At 38.5% G+C, this 6813-nt stretch overlaps 1 pseudogene; it reads left to right on the top strand.

Moving 5' to 3' along the window:
* The first annotated feature begins 977 nt into the window (after positions 1 to 977).
* On the top strand, positions 978 to 5530 carry LOC131399548 (small ribosomal subunit protein eS4-like; annotated as a pseudogene).
* The last annotated feature ends 1283 nt before the right edge of the window (positions 5531 to 6813 follow it).

Below are 6813 nucleotides of genomic sequence, written 5' to 3'. Positions count from 1 at the left end.
TGTTCTCACTGAATCTAGGATATAAGCATGAAACTACTCTGGACACAGAAAGTAGCCAGCATTGCCTAGTGTTCACTAGTCAAAAAGGATGTACTCCTTTTTAAGGAAAATTGTTAAAAGCTAAAAAAAGATCTGAGATAGAAAAGTTTAAATGCTCTGAATATTAGATTTTACAGAGCATGCACCACCAAGTCAGACAGGTAAATATTTGTTGGGATCCAATCTTTAAAATGACAAGAGGTTTCTTAGTTACAGAATGTCCATTCTAGTCACCTTAAGAACAGGATGAGTCAACCATAGGGAGAGATATATGACTATCTGAGCCAGAAGCAATGCCCAATGTGGGCCCAATGTACATGTAATATGGAATCCTCCCTTCCTCCCTCCCTCCCTCTCTTCCTTTCATCTTTTTCTTCCTTCCTCTCTTTTTCCCGTAAATGTTTATTGAGAGCTTACTATGTGACAGGCACTTGGGCAGGTACTAGGGACACAGCAGTGAAACTCAACGTGGTTCATGTGCTTTTGGAGCTTGGAATCTAGTGCAGTAAGTGCGATTAAGTCAAGGGTAAATTCTCCTGGGGATAAAACTTGCAGACCAGCCTGTGTGGCAAAGTATAGTCAGCTTATAGGGATGGAAGAAATAAGAAAGAGAGTTACCCTCTGTTCAATGTTAATTTACCATTTTTAACCACAGCTATCCATACACAGCAATTATACGGAAAAATCCACTGAAAACATAATACATAATAAATGTCTACATTTTTGTACCATGAGAATATATATAACTTCGGACATTTTGTATCTAGAAGCCTTAAGTGAATTACAAATATACCAGTGCATTATTGTGTGTTAACAAAGCTTCTAAGAATATACATGTTTATATATTGCTCAAGGCCAGGAACCCTCCCCCCACCTCATTTAGCCCAGTAACTTCCCAATATATGCTGAGAAGATGCAAGTCCAACGATCCTCCAACAATGTCAACTAAATTGAAGAAGAGTTTAAGGTAAGACTGACCCCTTCTGCTCTACCCTGAATATTCTAAATATATGTGAAATTCAGAGCCTAGGTATTTTTCCCATTCCTAGGCAGCAGGATTCCAAAGTGTTCTTTCTAGAATGTTAAGGGCACATTATCAAATTTTACCAAAATAAGAAACTTAATTTTTTTTCCTGTAGGAGAATATATGTGTGCAGTATTTATCTCAAGTACATATTCAATAAAATAGTCTACTATTTACATTTTAAGAAGAACAATTCTGAGGAACAGTTCAGAAGGTTTCCACCTTTGCTCCCGTGGCACATTTCCTAGTAGCGGTGTGTTCTCCTAGATCTTGACTCTGCTCCTGTTACTTTCCTCGGCACCTCCATCTCTGAGAAAGTCCAGCCAGCTCTACTTGTGTGGCATGGGAGGGATCAACATTCTTCAGTAGAAGGAGTTATGCGACTGAACGGATCAGTGATAACTGTGGTTTAAACTAAATTGAAGAGTATCCAGCTATTAAACTGACCAACCTTTGGTTCCATCTTGACCTCACTTGAACCTATTTAATATGTCTGTGACTGTTTAACTTTCTGTCTTATAGAATAAAAATTAAAGTTTTCTATACTAATAAGCAGGGAAGACCCAGCAAAAACAAAACACTCTCTTAGAAAGAATTCAATGAGTTTTAATTTACTGACACTGACTCTTCCTTCCTAACTAGATTTTGATGCAAATTTGTCATTTAAGGTCCGAAAGGTGCTTTAGAGTTTCTAAAGGAAAAATTTTGTATAAACCTTGTATGTTATTGGGGGCAAATATTTGCAAAATTATAGTCCAGTTCACTAGAGCAACAGAATATAAACACAAAATACATCTGGAAAAGGAGATAAAAAAGAAAACATGGGTGGTCACTTTCCCAACCTATACTCTCCCTAATAAATCAGAGTTTGTTTCTATACAAAAATAATATCTCATCCCTCACATCTTGAAAGCTGCTAGAATCATTTCATGAAAAAGTGGCCTAACGCCTAAACTATCTCCCATCAGCCCTAGAACTTCCTGAAACTGCCAATGAATGGCACATGTTTGCAAAACATTTGTTTGCTTGATTGCACAATGTGGGCTACTTCTCGGCTTCATACCCGCTCTTTGGTGTAGCCTTTAGATGATCACAATCCTCAGTTGTTTTTCCAGAACATTCTATCATCTCTCTCTTATTTGTTTCTTTCAAATCTGGTTTCTGCTATTATCTTTTGGATTTTGGTTGAAATTCTTAGAAAGGTCCTCCTGGGAAAGAGTTTGTTTTTTTCACTCTTATTTGTGCCTTGGAGGTCAATACAAATAGAGTGTTGGAGCAAAAATAGAACAGACTATTTTATCTTCGAGCTGTGCAGCCACAATCAAACCTTCATTTGTGATACATAATCATGTAATGTTCTATTTACCTTGTCAAAAGAGGGAACGCTCTCAAGACATCTATACTGCCTGGCTTTACCCACTCATGATGATAATAGGGGAGTGGATGGAGTGGAAAATGAGGTGAGGAAATTAAAATTCTAGTCCCCCCCAAAAAAGTGATTGTTTTGAATGTAGTAACTGAATTCATGGTCAAAATGTGTAAATCTAGTAGGCCTTAAAAATAATCTGAGTTTTTCAGAAAAAAGAGAGAGATACCCATAACCACCCAGGAGAAATAACTGCCTCTGACTCTCTCCAGACATATTCAATCCTGCCTAGTTATTTCCCACTTTGTGAATTGCTTTTGCAGTATTGGGAAAATACTGAGGTAATAATTGTTTCAGAGTTTTTTCCTAGGTTCCACACTGTCCTGAAGAATTCACATGATCTTATGCACCTGTGTTGTTTGGTCATTTTCTGGGAGGAATCAAATGGCTGCCTTGATCCAATTTGTGTGCAGAAACCATGGGGAAAACAGTTCTTCCTGTGGGAGTACATTGCATCTAAAAACTGCACAAATAAAAACAATGTTGAATTTCTGGAGTGCTCACTGAGCGTGTGTTTGTGTGTACGAACACCCACAAGCCCCTGTACACACAGATGTGAATTAACTGCTCATTTCAGACATCAATAACTGCAGGCTCTTTTATGAAGAGGACGTTGTATCTTCCATTTTGGACACACATGGAAAATGTTCTTAAATCGCTTTCTGTTTTTATCATTAAATGTGGGAATACACCTAAAAACCACAGCAAAACTATTCTTCATGTGTGGTCTGAAACATTTATCGTTTTTTCCTATAGAAGTAAAGAAATTCTTTATTTAGCCTTTTGCAGTAGGGGTAATAAATGACTGAGATCTGATAATTACTAGGTTTATTACATTAATAAACTAGTAATCCTGATATTTAAGTTTTGCATACTTAGAAAGTTTTAATTACAATTTGGTCTTCGTACATTAAAAAAAAGTAGATGACGGGGCCAGCCCAGTGGTGCAAGCTGTTAGGTGCGCATGCTCCGCTGCGGCGGCCCCAGGGTTCGCCGGTTCAGATCCCAGCACGCAAGGATGCACTGCTTGGCAGGCCATGCTGTGGCGGCGTCCCATGTAAAGTGGAGGAAGATGGGCACAGATGTTAGCCCAGGGCCAGTCTTCCTCAGCAAAAAAAAAAAAAAAAAAAAGGAGGAGGATTGGCAGATGTTAGCACAGGGCTGATCTCCTCACACACACACACACACAAAGTAGATGACCAATTAACACATTATTCTTAATATCTCACCATTAATGAAATTGTGCTGAAAAGGTTCAAGAAGAGTTTTATTTTTATTGACATGAAAATGGAGTCCTTCCTCTGAAAAAATTTAGTTTTATTTCTTTAAAAGAAGAGCACAAAACTTGGGAATAATGGAGGAAACTTAAAAAGGAAAATCAAGAGATTACAAATAAATATTTAGTGATAGATACTTACAGGATATTCTAGTCACACAAACTTTCACACTGAGATTTAGCAAAAATTTGATGGTTATTTGGGATTGAATACTGGTCCCTCCTGGCCTGGCTCCCTCACTAAGTCTTAGCCTCCTCCCTCTGCTCTCATAAGCAAATGCCCAATGCCCCAGTTTAGTTGACCAAACCAAAGAAGCCCTTCTATCCAACAAGAGAGTCTCCTGTTGTCCTTAAATCCAAAAGACATTAAGATTGCTTTAAACTCTTCCATCTGGAATATCAAGACTTTAAAGCTTTTTAACCCAGTCTACTTCTTTCCTCCTTGCTAACCTATTGTCTACTGTGTAACTTTTACTAAAATAGACCTTTTATCTACTTTGGAAATCACTGAGTAGATTATTTCTTCTTTGATGGTTTCTCCAAAGGCTGTATGAAACTCCTCAAGTTCATTCTTTGCCTACGGGAGCTGTGGCTTGTGGTCCCACCAAGCATCTGAAGCATGTAGAGCCCCAGGGCATTGGATGCTGGACAAATTGACCGGTGTGCTTGCTCCTCGTCCATCCACCAGTCCTCACAAGGTAAGAGAATGTCTCCCTCTCAAAATTTTCCTAAGGAACAGACTTAAGCATGCCCCAACAGGAGATAAAGTAAAGATCTGCACGCAGTGGTTCATTAAGATTCACGGGCCAAGTCAGCTGTACTTCCCCACCATGGTCTTTTCCAATTATCTACTCAGAAGCAGATCCCCCTCTGGAGTGCAGGGAAGACTAGGGAACAGAAGTAAGCTAAGTGAGCAAATCGTTTTCCCTTTTGGCGGTGGGGACAAGAGAAAGCTGAGAATACTCACATGTGAATCATATTGTACATAAAACTAAGTTTAGACTCTTTAAGCTGATACATTTTATGTAATAATAAAGCAAAATCAAACTTAAAAATTCTATCTGAAACACTAAAAAGTAATACAATTTAAATTTACCACATTAATTTAATGTGAAAATTAGAAATTTTTTGCTGATTCTAAGTTGCTACATCACACCTACTGCCTTAGTACATGATGGCTTTGAATTTGTGATATATATATAATCCTATGCCCAAACTGATATAACCTACCCTTCCATTTTTATGGATGTTATCAGCATTGACAAGACAAGAGAGAATTTCCACCTGATCTGTGACACTAAGAGTCTCCATTGTTCATTGCATTATGCCTGAGGAGCCAAGTACAAGTTGTGCGGAATGAGAAAGATCTTTGTGGGCACAAAAGGTATCCCTCATCCGTTGATCCATAATGCTCCCACCATCTGTTCCCTTGGTCCCCTCAGCAAGGTGAACAGCACCACTCAGATTGATTTAGAGACTGGTAAGATTACCAGTGTCATCCAGTTTGACACTGGTAACCTGGGTATGGTAACTGGAGGTGCTAACCTAGGAAGAATTGATGTGATCACCAGAAGAGAGACATCCTGGCTCTTTGGATGCGGTTGATGTGAAAGATGCCAATGGCAACACCTTTGCTAACCTGGCTGTCCAACATTTTTATTATTGGCAAACACCACCATGGATTTCTCTAAATCAAGGGAAAAATGTCCACCTCACCATTGCTCAAGAGAGAAAGAGACTGGTGGCCAAACAGAGCAGTGGGTGAAAGGATCTTTAGATGATTGGAGTGGAGAACTCTTTGTGTCTAATTAAAGATAATACAGCACAGAAAACAAAAACAAAAACTCTTGAGAGATGCAGTGTTTTGCCAATTATACAGATTCAAATTGACTCTCCTTGAATTTATGTAACCTTTTGTCATGCAAGTTTCCACTACAGCAGCGGTTTCACTGAGGACTTAAAATTCTCAAACAAACTCCAAGATTTTTCTTCAATTCATATCAGATCTCTGACTTTGGTGCTAATCTTCTAGCCAGACACATAAAACTCGACTTTTCAGGTACAATCTTCTTCTTTCTTTTTGCAGAAGAATTGTTGATTTCATAGTCCCAACTCTTTCTCTTTTGCATAAATTATTCTTTGTTGCTCAGAATCATTCCTCCTGTCAAATGATTCTTTCCATATTCCACATATAGTTCCAATTTTCTCATCACTTCCTGTGTTTTTAGTCACATCTAATTTCATTTCTGTTGTAATCTCACAATTTTTCCTAGCATTTTTAGTATTTTTACTATACATGCAAACCAAGACAGAGAAAAATGAAATCTGGGTTTTCAAACTCTGCCATTATTACTTAGTCAGCCTCTCCTTTTCTCATCCTCTCCCATATCTTTCACCAAAATGTCTATCTTCTCTTAAAATGTCACCTCCTTTGGAAACCTTTAAAGACCTTGTTCATATAAGAGCATTCACTGGCCACAGGAATTGGCCCCAGAGCTGTTTCCCACATAGCTACTACCTCAACCATGCACTATTCTTCCCTACCACACCAAATTACAGTTAATCTTGCATCTTGCACCCAGTTGTGGAAGCCTCATATTGAGGATGGTTGAGTGACAATATAAATGGATCCTTGACATTTCAAAATTGCCTTATCAGCCTTGGACTGCTTATCTTCAGACTGTTAAAGGAGAAAGAAATAAACTGCTCATATACAGCACCCACTAAGTTCAAAAAAGATATTTCAGCCACTGTTTTATTTGGTTCTTTGTTATAGTATCTGGAACCTATATCCTTTTTTTTTTTTGAGATTTTTTTTTTTTTTTTGAGGAAGATCAGCCCTGAGCTAACATCCATGCCAATCCTCCTCTTTTTGCTGAGGAAGACCGGCCCTGAGCTAACATCTATTGCCAATCCTCCTTCTTTTTTTTCCCCCTTTTTCTCCCAAAAGCCCCAGTAGATAGTTGTATGTTATAGTTGCACATCCTGCTAGTTGCTGTATGTGGGACACCGCCACAGCAAGGCCCGACAAGCAGTGGGTTTGTGCGA

This window comes from Diceros bicornis, chromosome 38 (assembly GCF_020826845.1).
Source record: "Diceros bicornis minor isolate mBicDic1 chromosome 38, mDicBic1.mat.cur, whole genome shotgun sequence".
Lineage (NCBI taxonomy): Eukaryota > Metazoa > Chordata > Mammalia > Perissodactyla > Rhinocerotidae > Diceros > Diceros bicornis.
This window is presented reverse-complemented; position numbering and strand designations above follow the sequence as displayed.